At 37.7% G+C, this 26,368-nt stretch overlaps 2 long non-coding RNA genes across 3 annotated transcripts in view; one reads left to right on the top strand and one right to left on the bottom strand.

Annotated features, from left to right (window-relative positions):
* LOC129049101 (uncharacterized) overlaps positions 1 to 8,273 on the bottom strand; it is a 34,911-nt gene extending 26,638 nt beyond the window's left edge. For both annotated transcript variants that reach the window (XR_008511895.2, XR_008511894.2), the window contains exon 1: positions 8,042 to 8,273. This is a non-coding gene — a long non-coding RNA (uncharacterized LOC129049101). The remainder of the gene's footprint in view (positions 1 to 8,041) is intronic.
* A 128-nt stretch (positions 8,274 to 8,401) lies between these two features.
* The window catches only part of LOC129049102 (uncharacterized), a 35,916-nt gene continuing 17,949 nt past the window's right edge, over positions 8,402 to 26,368 (top strand). The window contains exons 1-2 of the long non-coding RNA XR_008511896.1: positions 8,402 to 8,449; positions 17,075 to 17,215. This is a non-coding gene — a long non-coding RNA (uncharacterized LOC129049102). The remainder of the gene's footprint in view (positions 8,450 to 17,074; positions 17,216 to 26,368) is intronic.

The following is a 26,368-nucleotide window of genomic DNA, read 5'->3' as shown; positions in this document are numbered from 1 at the left end:
CTTTTATTGTCTTTGAGCTGTAAACTGAAAAATTTCCAACCATAACAGTACTTGTCTGGGAAATACAAAGCTGACCGCCGTGTTTCATTGCCACTAGTTCTAACTGGTGGCAAGCTGGAGCTGATAAAAGATCACAAGCTTTTAGACAGAAAGAGGAAAGACCCTTACTAGACCTAACTGAAGACTTTTCTGATTCGTCAACAATGGATCTTGTTACAATCAACCATGTATAAACATATGGACCTATGCCCTCCTATATAGAGTGCTGGCTTTCACACTTAATTACCATAGCTATCATGAATGCCTACTTTTTTAGGACTCAAAACTGTGAGTTTTCTCTCTGAATGAACAAACTATTCAACAAATTCCTTCACAGGCATGTGATTGCTTGCCTGGTTAGTTAACAGACTCAGCCTTGTTTAGCTATGTTTACTTTAAGTCAGCTTTATAAAAAGAGAGATCTCATTGGTTTATGGTGAGGATTAAAAGAGTACCACATGCTAAAAATCAAACACAGTAACTAGCTTTAGTAGGTCCTCAAAATATTAGTTCTTTATTCATTCTGTTTTAAAATTTTTTTTTTTTTTGAGATTAGAGTGGTCTTTTCAAAGGAAAACCTTAGTCAATGTAGGTGTTCACTTTAGAGCTTATGTGTAAAACAGAATTTATTTTTGAAAGTCATATTATCAGTATCTTATCACTTGACATTCAGATTGTTTATTGGATTCTTGTTTCTCTTTCTAGACATCTTGTACAAATGATGAATTCTGTACCATCTTGTCTTATACGTGGATTTGATGAACATGAACATTCATCATTTAAACAAGTCATGGATTTTATTAGATGTAGGATTGTCTAGAGATCAATCACCAATGGCTATATATTTAGTAGAGGGCTTTATGGTAAAACTCTCCTTTGCAAATTTTTCTGTCACAAGAGAAAATGTGGCATACATTGTGACCCATCCAATAGCATTATTCCCTTTTTCCTTGTGAACGGAACGTCCCTTTGTTTGAGTGACAGTGTGGCCATGCCTCTTTGCCAATGACAGTTTGAGGGGAAAGCAAGGATTACTTTTGATCAGTAATCTAATTGCTGTAAGAAAGATTTTCCTCCCCTCAAAAAGGCATAAACTGTGCAAGAGCCTTTTTGCCTTTACCTTGTCCTTCCTGCCTGGGATCCTGTGATTTCAGGACTTTTTTTGTACCTTCAGTAGCAATTTTGGCATCACAAGGTAACAGCCAACAAGAATAAAGCCAATAGAACAGAAAGATGGAGAGAGTCAATGTTTCCTTAAGCCACAGAAGCACCTCTAGGACTAACAACCTTCAGGTTTCTTATGAAGTAAACAATAAAGGTGCTTGTAATTCCAGCCGTCTTTGGTGAATTTTCTCTTTATTGACAGCAAAAGTGACACAAATTAATAGCTGATATTGCATGAATGAAAAACATGTGTTTATAAGAGGTTTTAGGAATTTAATGCTAGGGGGCATTTTGTTTAAATGTATTTCTATTTAATCAGCCATGGTAAAAATGTTGGAAAGTCTGCTAATGTTTTCTGCTGGTCTGCCCTTTACTTAGGCCACACACTTAATGCTATTCACGTTCTACCAAAAGCTGGTATTCAAATAGACACTTTCTATTTTTGGAAATGCTATTGGATCTTATTTGAAAGGATATTTAAATGATAATAAACTCTCAAATAATATATAGGTGTTGCAGGTGTTTGATAAGTCTTCTATTTTATATGTGTACAAGACAGATTTTCATATGCATGTGTTTGCTTGAGCAGCAATACTGAATGATATAATTGTTTTACAAAAATGTAAAATAAGCAAATTTGTATGTTAATTTTGCCTTTTCCTTAACTATAATTTTTATTAATTAGAACATAGAAATTTAAAATTATTTAAAAGTTCCCTTTTCATTATGAAAAGGACACTTTTTCAGTAAAACGTAAATGAAAGTAGCAATAAATTTAAAATGTTATGGCCGATGCACTAGCTCATGCCTGTAATCCCAGCAGTTTGGGAGGCTGAGGTGAGCAGATCACCTGAGGTCATGAGTTTGAGACCAGCCTGGCCAACCATAGCCAACATGGTGAAACCTCACCCCTACTAAAAATACTAAAATTAGCTTGGCATGGTGGTGGGCACCTATAATCCCAGCTACTCCGGAGGCTGAAGCAGGAGAATCACTTGAACCGGGAGGCAGAGGTTGCAGTGAGCTGAGATGGTGCCACTGCACTCCAGCCTAGGTGACAGAATGAGACTCCGTCTCAAAAAAAAAAAAAAAGAATGTTGTGAGTTTCTTGCCTTTAAAAATAAAGAGAAATATCAGCAAGGCTAACCAAAAAAGAGAGAAAATATACAAATTATAATATCAGAAGTGAAAGAAGTCAGTTACTACTGACCTCATTGACATTAAAAGGATGATAATGAAATATTATCAACTCTATGGCCACAAATTTCATAACTTAGAGGAAATGGACCGATTTCTTAAATAGTGCAAGATTAGTGAAAATAGAAGTCACTCCTGTGAAGCGCATAGGAATGAAACAGTTTGTCCCTCTTTTAATATTCCATGCCTAACCAGCAAATGTTGCCATGGTCACCTGCTTGTGTTAACATAGGATTTCAATTTATGAAATGAATATTACAGGCCTCAAGTAATTTATATGCTTTGTAGCTTTTCTTACCTGTGCTTGACAATGTTTCCATGCTTTGAATGTGACATTATGTAAGCACATAGATGTATATAATTTTTTTTTTTTTTTTTTGATGTATATAATTTTGTTGCCTATTTACAAGCAACCCAGTGAAATCTCTGGGGAAAAACCCTGCACAGTTACTGAATCATCAAATGTTGGCAGATTCTTGAACACAAGATATCGCTATTGGTATTTAGTGTGTTGACAAATGGCTTAGTTAATATGTGAATAACAGAGAAAAAATTCAGTGATCTAGTGTTCCTGACTATTTGTATTATACTTAGAGTTTATTTTTTCCCCTCGCCACAGTACATCCATGTTTTCCTGTAACTTTTTGGACTTTTGAAAGAGTTCTTGTCTTTTATCTGTTTGGTGCCACCACGCCTGAAAATATTGTTCAGCAATATATAGATGTAAATATACTTTTGTAATTTGTGTTTAAATTATCCTCATGCTGCTAAAATAGCTCTTTATCTTAAATGGTAGAATAAAAAGGAACAATTAGCAAATTCAAGAATTGTGCTCCCTCTAGTCCTCAAGTCTCAAGTTAATTGCAAAATTTATTTTATAAAAGTTATCATCATAAATCCAAAGGGTTGGTAGATGGAAATTATGACAAAGTTCACCAAAAATGCAGCTTTTCCTGAGGAATGAGTTTTTAAATTTTCTTTCCAGTCTATTTTAAATAAGCTGGGTAAGTGCTGGCCGTAGATCAAGAAAAGTAATTTCCATTTCCTTGACTTCTCTTGAACTATCCCCACACTCATTCAGTGTGCTTCGTAGATATGGCCTATAGTAAGCTTTGTGTATGTTGGGCAGTGAGTCACTTACTCTTTTTAACCACAGGAACCAGGTTTTCTTCTACATTAATGAGAGGTAGAATGGAGAAGAAAGGGGAGAGGATTATTTTCAAGATTCATGAAGAAGTTAACAGCAATACTCTACTGGATGAACAACAGGTATAAGAGTTGATCAAGAAGAATTTGGAGGAAGAAAATGGGTTTCATTTTGAATATGTTTTGTTACAGCAGTGATTCCCAAAGTGTGGACCTTGAACTAGCAGCACCAGCATCACGTAGAAACTTTTTAGAAACAGATTCTCAGGTCCCGTACTAGACCTACTGAATCATAAACTTTGGGGACGAGCCCAGTCCCATCCACAAAACAATCCGAGTTTTAACGAGTGCTCCAGGTGACTCTGAGGCACCTTTCTAAAGTTGAGAACCTCTGTGTTAAAATAATCTGTGTCCCAAACTGGTGTAGATTTTTGGTAGTGAATTGGAAATAAAGGTTTAGAGCTCTCAAGTCAGTCTTAGGTGGGAGACTTTGAAGAGACTAACACATAGGTGCTAGCAGAAGCCATAGAGTTAGGTGAGATTGTCTAGGGAGAGTCCTGAGGATGAGAAGAGCAGAGTTCCAAGAATAGCACTCTTGGGACAACAGTTACAGGAGGATGCAGGTGAAGTGTTCAGCCTGCACTAGGGCTCGACAGTCAGGCCTGCATACCCTTCCTTTGTGCTGTCCTAGTACTAAGGCAGCCTCACCCCTAGACCTAGAATCTAGGAGCCCACAAATAAAATAGTAGCAAAATAAACATATTTGTATGGCAAGTTTTTCCATCCTAGAAAATTAGGTATGAGAAGCACGTCATGATTTGTGAGGTGAGGTGGGGGGAAGGAAAACTGTTTTAAATTTTTATTTCCTTGGTTTTACCCATATGCTGAACTATTTTTTAAATTATTTTGAATATGCTTTCCAAGCCTAGTTTGATTGGTTTGTTTTGTTCCTATGGTAACATTTCAAAGCCTCCAGAAGCTGTACTGCTCTTCATTACTTTTCTAAAACTTTCAAGCCAACAAATACATTCAGTGAAAAACAACTGTGAAGAAATTTTAGTAGTTATCTCTTAATCATTCTTCACTCATTTCTTGAGTTTATTATATACTGAGACCATTTTTTAATCATATTATATAGAAAAATACTTACTTAAAAATAAATGTATGTTTTTATAAATATGTATACTATATATGTATTCTGGATTACAGGATTATTTCAAGTAAGGTCACTGGCAAATAGTACGCTATTTATGTCAATTCTTCTTAAACTTTTTTTTTGGAGCAGGAGCTGTTTTTGTTACTTTATTTTATTTTATTTTAGAGACAGAGTCTTGCTCTGTCGCCAAGCTGGAGTGCAGGAGCAATCATGGCTCACTGCAGTCTTGACTTCCCTGGGCTCAGGTAATCCTCCCACCCCAAACACCTGAGCAGCTGGGACTACAGGAGCAGGCCATCACGCTTGGCTAATTAAAAAAAAATTTTTTTTGTAGAGATGGGATTTTGCCTTATTGTCCAGGCTGGTCTCCAACTCCTGGATTCAAGTGACTCACCCACCTGGCCTCCCAAAGTGCTGGGATTACAGGTATGAGCAACCGGGCCTGGCCCAAACTTTAATTTTTAATTTCATAGAAATCACCTGGAGATCTTTTTTTTTGGAGACAGGGTCTCTGTCTGTCACCCAGGCTAGAGTGCAGTGGTGCGATCTTGGCTCACTGCAACCTCCGCCTTCTGGGTTCAAGCAATTCTCCTGCGTCAGCCTCCCGAATAGCTGGGATTACAGGCACGTGCCACAACACCCAGCTAATTTTTGTATTTTTTAGTAGAGATGGGGTTTCACCGTGTTGGCCAGGCTGGTCTTGAACACTTGACCTCAGGTGATCCACCCACCTCAGGCATTAATTCAATGGAATATTTTGAAGTCATTTAAAAAAGAAGGCAGAAATAGAAAAGTTTGCAAGATGTGCTGTTTAGATAAAAAAGATAAAATGAAGAACAGTACATATTATGATTCTGCATGTTTCCAAGGAAATTTATATATGCAAAGAAAATTCCTGAAATAATGCATAAGAAACTTAATTAGAGATTGTATTTGAGGCGGGTCAGTGAGGGCCTGTGGTAGGAGGTACACTTTCTTTTATGATATCTTAACATTTGTTTTTGTTTTAATCAAGAAATATCTAAAATATACAGAGTATAAAGAACATTATAAACAAAACAAACCTCCCAAATATGTTTTTTTAAAAAATTGCTACAGATCTTTTTTTCTTAATATATCATCATGTTAATAAAACAATTGAAGGTCTCTTTTTGTGTATTTTTTTCCAGCCCTTTTGATCCCAAATCCCAGAGCTACCAGCATCCTAAGTTTATTAGTTCATTCTCATGCTGCTAATAAGGACATGCCCGAGTCTGGGTAATTTATAAAGAAAAAGAAGTTTAATGGATTCACAGTTCCATATGGTCAGGGAGGCCTCACAAGCATGGTGAAAGGTGAAGGAGGAGCAAAGGAATGTCTTACATGGTGGCAGGCAAGAGAGTGTGTGCAGGGGAACTGCCCTTTATAAAACCATCAGATCTTGTGAGACTTACTCACTATTATGAGAATAGCATCGGAAAAACCCACCCCCATGTTTCAATTACCTCCCACCAGGTTCCTCCACAACATGTGAGGATTGTGGGAGATACATTCAAGATGAGATTTGGGTGGAAATACAGCCAAATCATATCACTAAGGTTGGTATAAATTTTTCCCACTCATATTTTAATAGATTAATTACAAAGGAAAACTTAAAATAGGTTGGTTTTAAGATTTTATATAAATGGGGTCATGTATTCATTTTTTGAATTATTTACCACATGAGTTATTGCTTTTTTGATAAAAAAAGAATGAGGCAAAATCAAAATTAATAAATAGATGTATCAAAACCTTGTGATATAGCTATATTGTAGAAAATGTGCTAGATCAGAAATCAGGAGAGATGTCTGTAAGATAAATCACAACTAAGCGGCTTGCGACATTGGATGAGTCATTTCACCTCTTGGGGCCACAGCTTCCTCACATGTCATCTGGTTGCTCCTAGGTCCCTCTAGCTTCTAACAGCCCAGTTATGAAATATTTTAATGCATACTTTCTTTGTCCTTACTTTATAATTGACTAAGACCGCAAATTCTCACTCAGATTCCAGGAAGCCAGCATTGTCTTTTTTTTTTTTTTTTTCTTTTTTTTTTTTGCCCATTGGTCATTGTTTTGGCTTTAAAGACAGTAGATTTTGGCTGAGGGCTGACCTCAAGTCCTCCCGACAAAGGTACTGGGGGATGATGTCTTCTGGTCTACCCTCTCCGTTCAATACTCATGGATGTTTTTTTCAGGTTGAGCTGTGACAGATTTCAGTAGTGGCAGTGAGTGCTTTGGTTATCACTGGTTTTATTGTCATCACTGTCACTATTGTAAGTGTTTTCTTGGCTTAAACATGTTGAGAGTGTGAGATGCTGGGGATGCATCAACCACTCAGGGAGCCTCATGCAGGCCTTGGCTGGTGATATGGTTTGGCTGTGTCCCCACCCAAATTTCATCTTGAATTGTAGCTCCCGTAACTCCCATGTGTCACAAGAGGGACCCGGTGGGAGGTAATTGAATCATGGGGGCAGGTCATTCCTGTGCTGTTCTTGTGATAGTGAGTAAGTCTCATGAGATCTGATGGTTTTATAAAGGGGAGTTCCCCTGCACAAGCTCCATTGCCTGCCACCATGTAAGACATGACTTTGCTCCTCATTTGCCTTCAGCTATGCTTGTGAGGCCTCCCCAGCCATGTGGAACTGTGAATCAATTAAACCTCTTCCCTTTATAAATTACTCAGTCTCAGGTATGTCTTTATTAGCAGCATGAGAACAGCTGGACAGCTGGAAAGGTGAGAAGACACATTAGACGGTCAGCTCAGCTTTCCCCCTTGTTACCAGGATTCATTTCAAAGGAGGGAAAAGAGAACCATGCAGTGCCATGACTACGAAATTCAGAAAGGAGTTAAATGAATGCTTTGGAGGGTAGTTTGAGATCTTTGAAAAGGACTGGTGGAATTTATTACTCTATAAAATTCAGATATTATAGTAAATGTTGTCTAGAGTATCAGCTAAGAAAGAAAGTGTATTTTATGATGTCTTTGCTGGAAGGTGCCATACAAGTTTAGTCTTCTATTCAAAATAAAAATGTGTGACTCACATGATGTACAATATGTTTTTGAGGGTGAAAAATTTAGTAGTAGCATCCATTTTTCAAGGATATAATGTATCTCTATAAAAATTGGTTAACCTCTTTGAGTATAAATATCATCTTAATGATGCCAGTTACTTCTCCTCCCTGTTTTGACCTGAAGGAAATAGAAACAGTTTTATTAGTAATTTATTGCTGTGAAACAAGTTACCCTCAAACTCAGCTTTAGAAAACAACATTTAAGACCCTGTGCTATTTCTGAGAACGAGGAATCTGGGAGAGGCTTACCTGGGTATTCAGACTCAGCATTTCTCATAAGGTTACAGTCCAGATATTGGCCAGGACTGCAGTTTTCGAGGCTTGACTGGGACTGGAGGATTGGCTTCCAAGAGGGCTCACTTGCATGACCATTGGCAGAAGGCATCCTGTTGCTTGATGGCTATTGGCAGGAGGCTTCGTTTCCTCAACACATGGACCTCTCCATGGGACTACTGGCATGTTTTCATGACATGGCAGCAGACCTCCTAGGGCAAGTGATCCAGAAGAGAGAGAGAGAGCAAGGAGGATGCCACAATGCCTTTTATGATTTAGTGTTGCCCATCACTGACTCTCCCTCTGCCACATTCCATTCATAAAAGCCAGTCAATAAGTAAAGCCAACCCTTATGAGGAGGATTTAACTACACTTTTCAAAGGGGTGAGTATCCAAAACTTGTGGACATATTTTAAAACCAACACAATAGTCAAATTAATTAACTATTGAAGCCATCTATAGTTTATTGTACTCACATATAGCCAAGTTTCCCCCACAGATATTCTCAAAGTGTGTGGCAGAGTATTTTCAGTGATTATAATTTATGGTTGCTGTTCATATGCTGTCCATGTTTTGTGTCAACTTAACTGGATCATTGGGTACCCAGATATTTGGTCAAACATCATTTTGAGTGTTACTTTCAGGTGTTTTTGAATGAAATTAACATTTAAATCAGTAGACGGAGTAAGGTAGATTGCCCTCCTCAATGTGGGTGGGCCTCATCCAATCAGTTGAAGGCCTGAGTAGAACAAAAAGATTGACCCTCCCCCTGGTAGGAGAGAATTTTTTTCTGCCTCATTTACTTTAAACTGTGTCGTCATCTTTTTCTTGCCTTTGAACTAAAATGGAAACACTGGCTCTTACTGGGTCTTGAGCCTACTGACCTATAGACTGAAACTATGCAATTGGATTTCCTTGTTCTCAGGTCTTTGTACTCAAACTGGAACTCTACTGATATGGTTTCACTGTGTCCCCACCTAAATCTTATCTTGAATTGTAGCTCCCACAATTCCCACATGTCATGGGAGGGATTTGGTGGGAGGTAATTGAATCATGGGAGCAGGTCTTTTCTGAGCTGTTCTCATGAAAGTGAATAAGTCTCACAAGATCTGATGGTTTTATAAAGGGGAGCTTTCCTGTGCAAATTCTCTTCTCTTATCTGTTGCCATGTGAGACATGCCTCTTACCTTCTGCCATGATTGTGAGGCCTCCCCAGCCACGTGGAACTGTGAGTCCATTAGACCTCTTTTCTCTTATAAATTACCCAGTCTCGGGTATGTCTTAATCAGCAGCATGAAAACAAACTAATACATATACCATTGGCTGTCTTGAGTCTTTAGATTGCGTACTTACCATGCAAATCCTGAGTCTTGCTAGTCTCCATAATCATTTGATATTTCTAATAATGAATATCTTTATAAACACTCGCATGCATGCACACACACACACACACACACACACACACACACACACACACACACATATCCTGTTGGTTTTGTTTCCCTGTAGAACTCTGACTAATGCACCATATATGGCCAATCCTGGAATGAGTGGAGATTTATATGTCTCTTGCCTAGACAGATGAGTTAAAGGTCACAAGATATGTTTTAATTTTGTTGGTTCCTGCTAGGGGATCCAGGCTTGCATTCCAGGTGTCATGCATTCAGGTGGCTAGTGTAATTTAGGAGGATTAGTCATAACTCCAGCCTGGGAAAGTGATAGCCATCATCTGTGCTAGTGAGATTTTGGAAATCATACTGGAAAAGAAAATATCAACTTTTTTCATTTTTATTTATTTGAAATAAAGACCCTTTATTTCAAATAAATGTGGGGTCTTAAATCATATTTTCCATGTCCCATTCAGATCAGGTTCTCAATCACAACTTCAGTTTCAAAAAAATGTTTTTGGTTTTAGATCCTTTGTAATTAGCCTATACATTGTTTCATATTGAATAAAAGCAAGATTTTATCTAATCTATTCTGATTTATTCAATGGGTCATAATCAAATTGTTCCCTAAAATTTTATCAATAAATATACAGAACATTTTTATTTTCATACTATGTTATTTTTCTAATCTATGGATTTTTCCTCCTAATTAAATAGATTTTCTTTGCTCCAAATACCCATATAACACAGTTATACTTCCACTTTTGCTAATTTTAACAAAGAAAGGTCCTATACGATTTATTTGCATTTAATTTTTTTTTTTTTTTTTTGAGACAGAGTCTCGCTCTGTCACCCAGGCTGGAGTGCACTGGCACTATCTCAACTCACTGCAACCTCCACCTCCTGGGTCCATGCCATTCTCCTGCCTTGGCCTCCCAAGTAGCTGGGACTACAGGCGCCCGCCACCACGCCCAGCTATTTTTTTGTATTTTTAGTAGAGACAGGGTTTCACCATGTTAACCAGGATGGTCTCGAACTCCTGACCTCATGATCCACCTGCCTTGGCCTCCCAAAGTGCTGGGATTACAGGAGTGAGCCACCACGCCCGCCTGTTTGCATTTAATTTAATCACTTCATGGTGTTTGCCCTAATACATCCCTCTTTACTAATGAATTATTCTATTTTTAGGGAAGAGGATAGAGCAGGGAACTAACATTTCCAAATGTTATATTACAGATGACTCTTATATGACTAAGTTTGCCTGTTCAGCCACTAGGCCTGTTCAGCTTTTTATTTCTCTAAAATTTGCTATTTTCACAACTAATCAATCTCGATGACAATTACTGCAAGATATAAATTGTGGTTATTGAATAGAGAAATAAAAATTTTTCTGCAAATAAAGAGAGACTTCTTCTTGGGAAATTAATTTTCACCATTTAGTTTGAATGATTATAGCTCTTTATTTACATTTCCTAAGCAATTACAGCCATTTGCGTGAGCAGTGATTCAGATCCCACTCAATCATGATGAAAGGGAAAGCAAAATGGAAAAGAACAAGACTAAAATTCTGAAAATGGCAAGCCCCCATATTCTTCTCAGGCTTTTGGAGGTCTAAGGATGTGCATCTCTTGTCATCAGATGTAAACTGGGTAGCAGGATATGGGGGTATGAAAGCTGTGCTGTGCCTTCCCAGAGGAAATCACAGCAGAGACTATAGAGCACAGAAATTAAGGGCCAGTAGAGATGGAAAGTCAACTTAGCTCTCAATAGCAACATACTCAAAGCTCCTGGGAGCTGATAGAGATTTGCTAGGACGCTTCCAAAAAGAAGTTTCTAGTAGAAGGGTAGAGTACCATCAAGATGTTACTGAGAGTGGCACTGTGACACGGGAAAGCCACAGGCTCTGTGTACAGATGTACCTGGGTTAGGCTTTCGTCTCAGCCACCTACCTACGAGATGTTTGAGGTATCACAGCCTTCTCAAAATTCAAAATGTACACAAAACATCTGGGGACCTTGTTAAAATGTAAATTCTGACACAGTAGTTCTGTGGTGAGGCCCAAGATTTCACATTTCTAATAAGTTCCTTAAAATGCCAGTGCCTGCTTATCTGTAAACCACCCCCTGAGAAACAAGGGGCTAGGGCAAGCTACTTTATTTCTGATTTCGGTTATCTCCTCTGAAATTTAGAAATAGTGTCTAGTAGTGTCTAGAGTGTCTAATTAATCAAAGAATTGCAGCTCTAATTATAAAAGGTATATGCAAAGAATCTAGCATACAGCCTCACATACAGTAGGTGTTCCAGAAATTGTATTGTCGAACTTTTTCCCATTTAATCAGCTTCAAGTGTTTTGCCAATTAAAGCCAATGAGCAATTACACCTGTGACATTCCTATTAGGTGTGCTAAAATTTGACTATCTAAGGAGGCTTTCGTGTTTTATACACATAATAGAGTTCATTTTTAAATGAATGACTAGTTAGCTACCTGAAGATTTATGGTTTTTTTTTTCTTAGACTAGTAGAGTATAATGTAAACTGGGAGGAAAAAAAGTATGAAACAAACAAAAGATAGAATTTTAACAATACTACCTAAAGAACTTTTTAAAAGAAAGAAATAAGACTGGCCAGGATTTTAGATGCATTCTGCACACAAATTAATGTGCAATATATTAAAAAAAAAAAACTTACTTGCAGCCAGGCTAAGTGGTGCTGACACTGAAGACTCAATGAAGCACCAGAATTGTTTCTAGATCCTCAGGCTATTTTTCTCTATTACAAAAATTCTTTGTTATTGCTTTCACATTTCAACAATCCAAGGTTTTACCCCTTTGTGCAATTTCTTTGGTAACTGTTTCTGATTTCATAAAGTTAGGATTTGAGATAATTAGGAGTTCTATTCTGGCGAAAGTACAGGAGTCCTGTAATTACCCACTGCATTCCACAGTAATTATCTATGCTTGTGCCGTTTTCCCGTGTGGCCCAGGGGTCCTGCCTTATTATGGTATGGTTAGTGCTTAAAATGTTCTCTGGGGAGGAAATGGCTATGAGGAAGCCTGCTCCCTTTCTCTTCAGGGGGTGAGAAGATTAATACAACATGTCCAGGTTACTCTGCCATCATTTTCCTTTGTGTGCACATCTTGCAAATGGCTTTAACTTGAGTTGAAGGTTTTGTGAGCAGAAGAAAACGTTAGTCATAGAAGATGCACATGATAAAGTGATAAGAAGGTGTTTCAGACATAAAAAAATCTAAGAGTTATATTTTGTTTCCTTTAGTAGGTAGTTTTGAAAACTAAAGGGCAATAGGCTAAACTTTAAAATTGTTTGAGAAACAACCACACTCTTAAAAACCTAACTAGTAAGAGCAGCTTGTTTTCTTTACAGATAATCTTTAAGTAGAATCAATAGTTTTTAATGAATATGGCACCGCACACTCTCGCTAAGTAGTTCAAAGCAATTTTGCAAAAATGGGATTATCTACCTTTAAAACATACTTGGAATACAACTGCAGAAATGCCGTTATTATCTCAATTTTGGATATATAGAAGAGAGAGACAAAATTTATGCTGGCAGCAAATTCCAGGATTAAATGCAGCAGATCTGACTTAGATGAATTTATGCCCTGGATTCTTCTGTTGCCTCACATTCTTGCAATGAAGAATGTTGATATAGCTAAACATCAGATTTTCTTTTCATCAAAAAACTTTAACTCCCTTGATCCTACATGATGATCAAGAAATTAGATCAATTAACTGACAAATATTTAATCAGCATCTTCTATGTGCATCTTCATTGTTTCTGGTGTTGGAATAAAATGGGCAAGCAGCAAATCAACCATAGCTCCCATCCTCACAGAACCTGTGGTCTAGCAGGGTGAGAGAAATGCCGAATAATCACAGACTTGGAGCTCAGAAGCAAAAGTGGGCTGAAGACCTAGATTTTGGAATCATTAGTATGTAGCATAAATGTACCTGATAGCAATAATTTAAGCATACTCTTAGAATGACCCTGTGCGGCAGATGCACTCGAATGTGTGTTCCAAACTAGGGAATCTGGGAGTGGCCAATCTGGAGATTTGTTCCTTATGTATGATAAACATTTGAACCTTCCAGCCTGTCCCATAGAACATGGGCCATACAGGGAATGAGGTCCTGAGGTTTTGGGGTAAACAAAGGTTGCCAGGTGGAGGCTGTTAAGGGGAAAGTGTTAAGTCCAGCCTGTCCTATGAAACATGGGCCATACAGGGGAATGAGGTCCTGAGATTTTGGGGTAAATGAACGTTGCCAGGTGGAGGCTGTTAAGGGGAAAGTGTTAAGTGAAAATGCTATGTAAACTGCACATGTTTGCAGGCAGTTTTCCTGCCTAGCGTGCCACCACTGGGCTGTGCAGTTATATTGTCCATCCTGCTGCCACTGGACTGTAGGAAAGTGGATATGTTCTCCAAACCACCACCACTGTAATGTATGTAAGGCAGATACATTGTCCCGTCCACCATCACTGGACCATTTCTATACATAAAGTGGTTCTGTCCTGCCCACTGCCACTAGATTCTCTACCGTGTATGTAAGCCTCTAATAAAACTCAATGTCTCATTTGCTTTCTTTGGGTCTCTTCTTCAGCCTTTTGATCCTGGTGACTTCCCTACTGAGGTTAATAGGTCTTCGGGCCAACATAGTACAAATAGTAATTGAAGCTCTGGGTATGAATAAGATTGGGTACACCAGTAGCCTTTAACCTTTAGTTGCATATTAGAATAACTTAGGGAGCTTTAAACCATTCTGAAGCTCAGCCTCTATCCTATTTCTAGTAACTCAGACTATTTCCTGGTGGTGGGCCTTGGCGTTGATAATTTTAAAACCTTCCCAGTTAATTCTAATGGGAACCAAGAATTAAGAACTGCTGATTTAGAGAGGGGGAAGAATAGGCAGATTAAAAAAGAAGTTATGTGATGTGATGTCAAAAAGATGACTAACTAGAGGTGTCCGGTGCTTATGGCTACCACTGAAAAAGGACCCAAACAATGAATAAACAACTTTATTTTAACTAGAGTATTTAAAGGAGAATGCTGGAGTACAGCAGTGGTCTGTTAGAGACCCTGTAGAACATAGAAACTCAGAATAGCCACACAGAGGAAGGAGAGAGGAGCCTTGCAGCTGACACCCTGTCTTCCCAGTGAAAAACATCTCAGAACCAGGAGGGACTTCCCAGTACCCAGAGAATGTAAGTGGGAGGCTCCTGGCAGCCTCCATTAATTCTGTCAACACCTACAGTTTTTGTTGCTGGGGAATCCTACAGTTCTTGCAAGGCCTGAGCCCAGTATGAGGAGCATCCAGGAGATTACACAGCTGCGTTGCTCCAGGGAAAAAGCCTATGTTGTGCCTCCTCCCCATTGTGACTCAAGCTGCTGCTGAAAGGTGCCATCTTGAAACTGGAGCCACTGCTAGAGTGCATCCTTCTCTGCAGGACAAGAGCCACTGCATCTCCCCATCCTTAAGTCTCTGCCACCATTATGCCTTGTAGGACACCATTTCACAGCTGAGCTACTATAGCTCCATACCCCCTAGGAATAAGCTGCCTTGGAGACACTCTAGCTTCTCTATCCCAGGGGCTACAGCATCCTGCTCTGGCTACATGGAGCCCAGGTCCAGCTAAATAGCCATAACTTTATAACTTTGATTCTTCACCCTCAGGGGAGCAGCACCTAAGCAGAGCCACCAGCCAAACAGTCCCTGACCTGCCTGAAGCACAAACCAGCCCTGTGCCTTGCCTTCAGGGGAGCAGCACCCAAAGAGATGAGCCAGCCACAAAAACTCTTGCAGCCTGTGCTACTGAGTCACTCACAGATATGGCTGACTTTGAGTATAGTTGAATAAGTTGCATGGAGGCTACACTATTGTACCCACCCAGAACCAAAGCCAACACACCCTAACCAACCGACACCCTAGGATGCATCTGCAGGTGAAAGACTTCTTCCACAAAAGGCACTTAAAAAATTGGAAGAGGCGACCATTCCATCAGATGCACAGATATTAATGCAGGAATACGAGAAACATGAAAAACCAAAGGAACATAACACTACCAAAGAAACACAGTTCTCTATTAACTGGCCCTAAAGAAACTAAAATTTACAAATTGCCTGAAGGGAAATTCAAAATAATAATCTTACGGACACTCAGCAAGATACGAGAGAATACAGACAGACAATTCGATGAAATCAGAAAAACAATTCATGATCTAAGTGAGAAATTCAACAAAGACCTATAAAAAAAGAAGCGAACAGGAATCTTACAGCTAATGAATTTAATAAATGTTATTAATTAAATAACAAAATACAATTGAACAACAACAGATTAGATCAAGCAGAAGAAAGAATTTTTGAACTTGAAGAGAGGTCTTCTGAAATAACCCAGTCAGAGTGGGGAAAAAAGAATGAAAAGAGCAAAGAAAGTCTACAGGACTTATGGGACACTATTAAGTGAACAAACACTTGGCCTTTGTGGGAGTTCCAGAAGGAGAAGAGATGGACAAAGGCATAGAAAGCTTATTTAACAAAATAATAGGTAAAAACTTCCCAAACTTGGGAGAAATATGGGATTCAGATCCATTAAGCTGAAAGGATGACAGCTAGATTAAATCTAAATAGTTACTCTTTGAAACACATTATAATCAAACTTTTTTTTTTTGAGATGGAGTCTCGCTCTTCTTGCCCGGACTGAAGTGCAATGGCGTGACCTCGGCTCACTGCAACCTCTGCCTCCTGGGTTCAAGCGATTCTCCTGCCTTAGCCTCCCAAGTAGCTGGGATTACATGCATGCACCACCACGCTCAACTAATTTTTGCATTTTTAGTAGAGATGGGGTTTCACCATGTTGGTCAGGCTGGTCTTGAACTCCTGACCTCAGGTGATCCACCTGTCTCGGCCTCCCAAAGTGCTGGGATTACAAACATGAGCCATCATGCCCGGCCCAAACTTTCAAAAGTCAAGACAGAATTCTAAAAGCATCGAGAGAAAAGTCTCAAGTCACATATCAGGGAATCCCTATTATACTATTATCAGATTTCTCAGCAGAAACCTTGTAGGTTAGGAAAGAAAGGGATGATATATTTAAAGTGCTGAAAGAAATAAACTGCAAGCCTAGAATATCATAACCAGCAAATCTTTTTGTCAGAAATGAAGGAGAAATAGTCTTTCCCAGATTAAAAAAACCTGAAAGAATTCATGATTACTAACCAAGTCTTTTAAGAAATGCTTAAGGGAGTGCTTCAACTAGAAGCAAAAGGACAATAATCACTATCATAAAGACATGTAGAAGTATAAATCTCACTGATAGATGTAAATTTATTACCAAATTTAGAATACTCTATTTCTGCTGGTGGTATATAATCTTTCAAATCTCCAGGATGAGAATGAAAGGTCAAGATTGTCAACAATCACTATAGCTACAATAAGTTGTTAAGGAACACACAGAATAGAAAATACGTAAATTAAGGCAACACAATTTTAAATGGTAGCAGGGAGGGAAAATGTCTACAGTATTTAATATGACCAAAGTTAAGTTGTTATCAGTAATGATAAGAATTTTTACAGAAGCCCCCATAGTAACCAAATTTCCACCAATTTCAGCAGATACACAAATGAGAAAGAGAAAGGAATCAAAGCTTATCACTACAGAAAATCACCAACCAAAAAGGTAAACAATAAGAGAGGAAGAAAGGAACAAAGGATATACAAAAGAATCAGAGAACAATTTTTAAAATGGCAGGGGTAAGTCCTTACTTGTCAATAATAACTTTGAATGTAAATGGATTAAGTTCTTCAAGAATTAGGATGACAAACCAGTGTCATAGTTCCCAGCATTATGACTGTTTTGATGGCTGTGGAGTTGGAATGGGGTACTATTGAACTTTGATCAGTAAAGGGTCAAAACAGCTCTGGATGCCTGAGGTCAGGAGTTCGAGACCAGGCTGGCCAACATGGTGAAACCCCATCTCTACTAAAAATGCAAAAAAATATATATATATATTAGCCTGGCATGGTGGCATGCGCCTGTAATCTCAGCTACGTGAGAGGCTGAGGCAGGGGAATTGTGTGAACCAGGGAGGTGGAGGTGGCAGTGAGCCAAGATCGCACCACTGTACTCCAGCCTGGGCGACAGAGCAAGACTCCATGTCAAAAAACAAATAAATAAATAAAAATGAAAATAAACAGCCCTGGGAAGGCATTTCTGTATTTGACTGTTTCTGCTCTTCTACTAAGGAAGACAACTGGACTTGTACCATCTGATTATAGCACACCTTTTTCCCTAATGTGTTCCCTTCGGCTTCACATTTCAGATTTTATACCCATACACAAAAGACCTTGGGTTTTTTTATATTTCAGGATTAATAGGTATTGTTACTTAAGTACAAAATCCACAGTGAGACACAATTCATATCTCAATTTAAAGAACTACATATTCAATTCAATAAGTATCTTTTATTCTGAATGTTTACCACTATAATAAGTTCAGGGAGTGGAGAGGGAACGGAGAAGGGAGGGAAATCTGACTCCCACTCTCAAGCGTACAGTACTGATTAAATATCAAATAAGTGCTGCCTGTCACAGCAAATAGTGTTAGAAGAGCTATAATATACATAAAGAAGGCACTTTTTTCTGTGCCATGGAATCAACTCAATTCAGAAGGGCAGATGTGATGTGTCCAGCTTTCACTTTGGGCATAACAGAAGGTTTAAAGCCTCCTTTCATCTCCTAAAATAGCCTGACTTCCTTTCTTCCTCTGTGTACCACTTTGCATTATCCCGTAATGAAGGATAGTCTCCTTCTGACCACTGCCCTCTAGGATTCCATCATTTTGATCAAGTGTCTCTCCAAACTATTCCTTCTGAGACGGAATGATTCTCTCTTTTACTTGGGATTCCATCTCACAGAAGTCCCAGAATTTTATGTAAATCCACTCTAGAATGTATTCATTCTTCTTAGTTGCTCTTCTCTCTACAGCAGGTCTTGATATTTTCTGATTAAATGGGATCAGCAGATTTCCTTTGCGATGTGAGTGGTCAGGCACCAGTTGTCAGGCAAACTGAAGGACAGAGACAGAGCCCTAGCGGATGGCTAGTTCTGGCATTCATAGTGAAAGTTGGACAACAGAGTCTAGGAAAAGCTGTATACCTCCGTCTCCTTGTCCACCTTGCCATGCATCAAGCTGAGTACTTTACATGCACTGTACCATTGAATTCTCTCATCACCCCTATAAAAGTGTTCTCTTACATATTCTATCTTAAAGATGAGCAAGACGAAGTTCATGACACAGAAGTAATTTGCCACCATCCCGTAACTTCTACATTGCAGAACTTAGATTCGAGCTGTGCTTGACTCCAGAGTACATTGTATATGCTACAGTCAAAATACATGTCAAGTCAATATCCAGAGACCTAGTTTGAAGAGAAAGGCAAAAGAGGAGTCTGATGTTGAAGTCAGGTGTAGGAAACAGAATCTGTGACTGATATTTGTGTAGCAAAATCTAGCACAGGTGGGCAGATGACTCCATACAATTAGAACACGTCTATTTTATATTTAACACAAAGTTCTTTTCTCCTTACAAATTGAGAACATCTTTATAATATTACCCTTTCATTCAAATATTGCAGAAACAAGCAGGACAGATACATACATCTCACTCACATCGCTTTTGGTAAAAATGATATATTTGGGTTTGTAGTGAGTATAGCTTAAGGCATAGGAAGAGGGTAATAAAAAATTAATGACACTTGGCTCTAAATAAAGAATGATAAAGTGGGCTTTCCTAAATAATTCTTTTTGTGATTACTTCAAAGAGCCCACTTACAGGAAGAGTGTCTTGGCAATAATCATCCTGTAATTTATTACTCTTCAATTCTTGAAATATTTCTGTGACTATTTCTGCTTGCTAAGCTTTCTTCAAATGTAGATTTTTCTATCCTAAACCAAATATAGGTATCTTCTTTGGCAGTGACTAGAATGTGCTGTCATTAATAAACATAACCCAGTTAAGTTGCAAAGTACTAGGACCTATTAGGTATGTCTTATATAGACCAAATGATTTTATGCCTATCAGCCTTCGTAGTCATGTCCCAATTAGTGGAAGATGTATTGAGTCCCATGAAAATGCTCTTTAGAATATATTGCATTCTTATATGGAAGTCTCTGCCCTTAAGGGGTTCACAGTTTATTCATTACAGTACATTTGTATATAATATAATTTCTTGCCTGTGTATTGTACATAAGCATTCAATACTTGTTTAGCACATTGTAAAAATCTATTATGGGGATATAAGTGAAACAAAAGAGTCATTGGTTATTTTTATCTGGTTATGATCCAGTTGCATATGCCATGATAACTCAGTGATTTTTCTAGACCGTTGCAAACTATTGTCCCTGACATTCAAGGACTCACTGGAGAATTTTTTTTCCTGACAAACTGTGGAGGAACATATATATATTCCTCTTATCTGATCTCTAAATTGGAATTCCATCATAAGATCTTATTTGTTGAAAAAAAACTACTCTAAAAATCTCTGAAGCCCAGTGATATAAATCCTGTTTCCCCAGATTATTATAGTAGTTCATGTGGAACCCATTTAAAAATGTATTTTTCAAAAACAGATGACAATAATCATTTCCTATTTTCCTAGAAGGTTCATCATTTTATTATAGAAAAGACATTATTATTTTTCCAATAATTAAATGCTATGAATTATGTGAAAGAAGTAAGAGAAAAGATCTGATTTTAGAGGCATACATTCCAAAGAGACAAGCTACATAATTTTTGCCCCTATGAAGGTCTAATATATGTCTCTAAAATAAGGATCAGCAATTCTTTTCTGTAAAGAATCAGAAAGTAAATATTTTAGGCTTTGTGACCTGTGTAGTCTCTGCCACAACTACTCAACCCTGCCATAGTAGCATGAAAGCAAAGTGGTCATTAGACAGTAGCAAATGGGCATGGCTGAAATTGGTCTGCAGGCTGTAGTCTGCCAGCCTCTGTTCTAAAAGATCAATGTTAATGTTAATGAATATATATAGAACATATTAGAAACAAGCAGCCGTATTTAGTAATAATATCTTCCCCCCCCCAAGAAAACACTAGAAGACAGAAATGCTAGAAGATTTTAACGATTACACCTAGAATTTTAGGGAATAGTTCACTGTTATATTTGGTTGTCTTGTGATTTTAGGCTATATGCTTTTACGGTTTCAAAGATATTTGTTCATATCTATGTAATACTTTGCATATTAATTACAAATTTGAGGATTTTTTAATTAGTTTTGAAATTCATTTTCATTTCTTCCTTAGCTATCACTGATAAATTTTGTCCACACTGACATTATGCCCAGAGTTTACTTGGGTGATTATCAACAAAGAGTCTATAATTTTCTAGTCACAGATAAAACTTCTTTCTAGAAAGTAGTTCTTATAATTTGGTTCAAGCGTATTTTGATTATGGTAATGTCTTTAATTCATTTTACATGATGGACAGAGAGGTAGTGTTTTTACATAGATGTTCAATTTTCTTGTTTTTTAAATGTTAAATTTACAAGGTCAATGGAAAGTCATTTTCCTCTTCAATGTTTTACTTTATTTACTATCAGATATACATACTTCCTATCACTTCAAGTATTTTCAATGAGTAGTTGCAACATCTCAAAAGCATATCATCATGACCATAGTAGAGGACTTAAAAGCTTATTGACAATTACAGGAGCTAAAACATTACTTTCTAGTACATTTCAAAATTACCAGGAAAAAGTATAACAAAGAGCAAACTTTCTCATGCACTCTTCATTTACTAGAAGGCATTAGGTAGTATGTAGAATATTAAAGGAGGTATGTACTCACAACATTTTAAAATTACTATTTCTTTCTGTAATAACATTAACTCCAAATGAACTATTTTCATGCACCAATAAAAAGAGCACACACCATTGGCCTTCTCATTAAATAGTATAAGGAGTGACCTGGGCATGATGCCTTTACTCAATGCCATACAGAGCAAGACCGTGGATATAGGTTGGTACAAGTTATTGTGGTTTTTGCCATTACTTTTAATGGCATTTCTTAGAGACTGCTCTCCAGTTAGGAGTCTTCGAAAGTTATTAGGTTGGTACAAGTTATTGCAATTTATTGTGCAAAAACCATAAAAACAAATGGCATTAGAAGTAATGGTAAAAACCACAATAACTTTTGTACCAGCCTAATACCTTTCTTAGATACTGCTAAATGGGGAGTTGTAAGCTATATACAGCTTAAAGATGGATTTAGTTTGGCTTGCATGATGTTTTATTGACATGTTATGACTTGAAATCAGATGATTTGAAAAGCAGATGATTTAAAAGGTGAATCGAGTACAAAATACTTGAAATTCTGCATGGCCATGATGAGAATGAGCTAAGTTTCTGTTTCTTTCATAGTCCCTGCCATTCACACATTGCGTGCCCTCATTCTAATGTCAATTCCTCGCAACTCATTAAGTCTTCGACCTGATCCTGTAGGCATATGTGCTCAGTCCCTCATCCAGGTCCAAAGCACAGATGATCTGGTTAATTCTGCATCAGCTGCTTCCTTACTCAGCCCCAGCAGCCCTCACTGATCTATTTGTTGGGCTGCTCTCATTGAATGCTTACTATTTGTCGGCACGGTGGAAGGATGCTCTTCCCAAGGCCATGAGAGACTGAGGCCATTATGTACCCATAATTTACAGAGGTAGACTGAGGTACTTGGTGACCAAGCAACTTGCCCAAGGTCACCTAGGGAATAAGAGGGGTTGCCATTCCAGGCTGGAGGCTACAGTAATAATAATCTTAGCCAAAATGGGAAATAAGAGTTTCTGGTTTTCAGTCATTTGTTATTAGAGAGCTGCCTTCTCAAGTTCCTAAAGCTATGCAATTTTACTTTCTGTTAACACTGATTCCATAGGGAATGTTGTTTGTAGAACTTTTATTTTAATCGAAGTAATGTAGACACGTAGTTTAGAAATAATATTTCCAGTCCATACTACTCTGTGGAAGTTGCCTCTGACATTCACCTATAGGTTTCTAAATAATATACTTTTATTTCTTCATTTATGGATTTTAATCACTGACTTGCTTTTCTGGTGGTTGAGGATTTAAACTCTTACTGCACCTCAATCTCGTTTCTTTCTTCCAGTTTCCCAATATAATTCTATCATATTTTAAATTACAATGTTTATATTTTTATGATAATAAATATTGCTCACTAATAACTTACTGGACTAGGATCACATTTTCATTTCCCTTACAATATTTTCCTTCCACATCCTTGGGGGTAATAGTGTGTGTCATTCATTTGCTTAGTTTTCTATTTATTTCTTTTCCTATAAATTTCTTTTCTTTTCTTTTCTTTGCTTTGCTTTTCTGGGGCAGGGTCTCGCTGTGTTGCCCAGGCTGGACTTGAACTCCTGGGCTCAAGTGATCCTCCTGCTATAGCCTCTGGAGTAGCTGGGATTACAGACACATACCACTGTGCCCAGCTGTATTTGTTTTTTTTTTTTTAATGCTCCACCAAATCTTTAAACATTGATGAATTTTTCGCAAATGCTTAAACACACAAAATAACCTCTCACCCCAATTTATTCACCCCACTGCAGAACTCTTTCCTGTAGTTGTCTGCTTGGTTCTCTAATCTAGACTGGTTGCTCTGTAGTTTGGTGCAGAGTTCTCAAACAATTGACTCTTGAGCAGTGTGGGGCTTAGGGGAACCAATTTCCGGTGCAGTAAAAAAACCCATGTGTAACTTCTGACTCCCTAAAACTTAACTACTAATAAGCTATTGTTGACCAGAAGCCTTACAGTGAACATAAACACTAAATCAACACAAATTTATGTTATAGGTATTATATACTATACTCTTACAACAAAGTAAGCTAGAGAAAAGAAAATGTTATTAAGAATATCATAAGGAAGAGAAAATATATTTACTATTCATTAAGTGGAAGTGGATTATTATAAAGATCTTCATCCTTGTTGTCCTCAAGTTGTGTAGGCTGAAGAGGAGAAAGGGGAGGAGTTGGTATCACTGTCTCAGGGGTGGCAGAGGTGGGAAAAAACCCTCATATAAGTTCAAGGGTCAACTGTACTTTTTACATCCAGAAAAGGTTTTGTATATTTGACCTGGATTCTGTGTCTTCCCCTTTCATGGTTTATTCCCTCATTTTGGTGAAGCAAACATCTTTGAAGCTTCCTGGAAAAGTGTGTATGGCAATTTTTTTTTTAGTTATTGAATGTTTAAAAATGCATCTTTTTTGTGTGCTCACACTTACTTTTTAGTCTGGGTTGAGGTCTAAGTTGGAAAGTGTGCTCTTAGAATTTTGAAATTATTGTTCCTGCTGTCTTCTATTGTTTAATGTTGCTGTTAGCCATCCAGTGCCATTATAATGCCTGTTTCTTTGCATATGACTCCGTATTCCCCCAGCCCAGCTTATAGGTTTTTGGATCTTTCACCCTGTTCTGAAATTTAACAGAGTGTGTTTGTATGGGTCTTTTATCTGTCAAAGAGGTAGACAGTGGGGCTTTCAATACAAGGACTTATATCTTTTAGCCCTGGAAAATTTCTATTGATTTTTTTTTTGATAACATTTTTCCTCTGATTTTTTTTCTATTCTGGAACTCTTATTTAGATTTTACCCCCCTTGGTATAATTTTCTAATTTTCCTTATTTTTCTATCCTATTTTCAGTGATTATCTTGATCATATATCTCAATCTTTCTATCAAAATCCTTGTTTTGTCATATTTTAAAAAACCATTGTTCTTTCTTGTATAGTGCTTTTTTTTCCCATTCATCCCTATTCTGGTTTCATGGGCATGATGTATTTTCTTACTTTTCCAAGGATATTATTATAGGCTTCTCTCTCTCTCTCTTTCTCCTTTCTAAATAAAAATAGAGATGGGATCTCACTATGTTGGCCAGGCTGATTTTGAACTCCTGGCCTCAAACGATTCTCAGCACTTTAACCTCCCAAAGTTCTGGGATAACAGGCATGAGCCACTGTACCCAGCTGGCTCTTCTCTTTTTGAAATTTTCGTCTCCTTCATTCATAGTCATCATGTCTTTCAGGTCCCCCACTTTTTTTTCTCTTTATTTTGGCCTTCATCCCTCAAGCTGAATCCTTTTCTTAAATGTCTTTTTGGCTTTCTTCCCTCAGGTTGAATCCTTTTCCTAAATGTCTTATGGCTCCTTATCTGCCCATTCATAATTAATAGCAAAATACTAAAAAGCATGTTGGATGATCTGCAACTGGAGGTGAGGTGCTTTGCCTGGTGAGCTTCATTGCAGCGAGATGAAGTAGCTTGCCAACCTTGAGGACCACCATGCATGTGAGGTAGTTCTGTTTCTTCAAAAAAGAATTATCCAGTCTCCTGCACACAGTCGTAGTTGTTCTGGAAGCAGGACTGGGGAAAGAGGATGAGATCTCAGTATTCATTATGGAAATATTCTCTCAAGTTCCTTGTTTTTAACTTGCCACCTCATTCCAGTCTTGACTATTGCCTGGAGTCCCTGGACACGAAGAATAAACTTCTGGTCTCCTGGGAGGGCTGTGGGGATCATATGTGGACAGAGAAAGCTTTCTCTAGCCAGGTACCTGGCTGAATACATAGTTGGTAGATTCAGACATTTTCCTTTTCATAGGGATGAACCTCAGGTATCAGTTGGGCTGCCATATCAGTGAATTATGGTAATTAAGGTAGAACCAATTTTAGAGCATAAATATTAGAATTTATTGTTATATAATCATGACTTTTGTGTAGAACCATTTAACTATAGCTATGTCTTTGGAAAAATTCTTAAGTCCATTTTTTGTAATCAACATGAAAGAGAAGTACAGCACTACATGATCATGGATGCTGACTCTGCCATACTTACCACTAAATTTTTAAACAGTTTTGCATTTATCTGTATTTTATTTAGTTTGCTTTGCTTTGTCTGGAAACAGAAAGATCATAAACTTTGACTAAATGAGGTAAACAATTATATTCTAATTAATTAAAATGAAAAGTGCTAACATAGAAATAGACCTGTCAATTGTACTTTTGGGGTGGAAAATGATTTTATGTACTTGAAATATTCACCACACGGAAATAAGTTAATACTTTATGCTACTCACGTAAGACACAAAAAAGCTATGCCTCCTACAATTATTTCAAGGTATTTCTATTAATAAGCTATCTCCAGTTTCATAATGAAAATGCAAGAATTCTATTCCTCATTCCTACTAGGCATTGACAAGCCTCCCTTTAGACACCACCACCCACATCCATGCTCTCCAAGAACTTGTTAATTGCATCTGAATTATGTGAGCAGTGGGAGTCCTTAAATAAGAATAAAAAGTTTCTTTAGATATGTATTTTTTCAAAAGGAAGAGGTATAATTCTAAATCTTATCATAACAAGGGTAAGAATAACATTACTTTCATAATGAATTCAACCTAATGAAATTAAAACTGTGAAAATTGCTTACCAAAAGACATAAAAATGTATTTCAGTAGAAGTATTAGGAAGATCTACATTTACAAGGAAAAATAATGTGTACCAAATGTATTCATTTTCTTTTTTTTATTATACTTTAAGTTCTAGGGTACGTGTGCACAACGTGCAGGTTTGTTACATATGTATACATGTGCCACGTTCGTGTGCTGCACCCATTAACTTGTCATTTACATTAGGTATTTCTCTTAATACTATCCCTCCCCTCTCCCCCCACCCTATGACAGGCCCGCTAGGTGATGTTCCCCGCCCTGTGTCTACATGTTCTCATTGTTCAATTCCCACCTATGAGTGAGAACATGCAGTGTTTGGTTTACTGTCCTTGAGACAGTTTGCACAGAATGATGGTTTCCAGCTTCATCCACTTCTCTACAAAGGAC

This window comes from Pongo abelii, chromosome 10 (genome assembly GCF_028885655.2).
Source record: "Pongo abelii isolate AG06213 chromosome 10, NHGRI_mPonAbe1-v2.0_pri, whole genome shotgun sequence".
Classification (NCBI taxonomy): Eukaryota; Metazoa; Chordata; class Mammalia; order Primates; family Hominidae; genus Pongo; species Pongo abelii.
The sequence above is the reverse complement of the archived record's forward strand: the minus strand, read 5'-3'. Positions and strand labels throughout refer to the sequence as shown.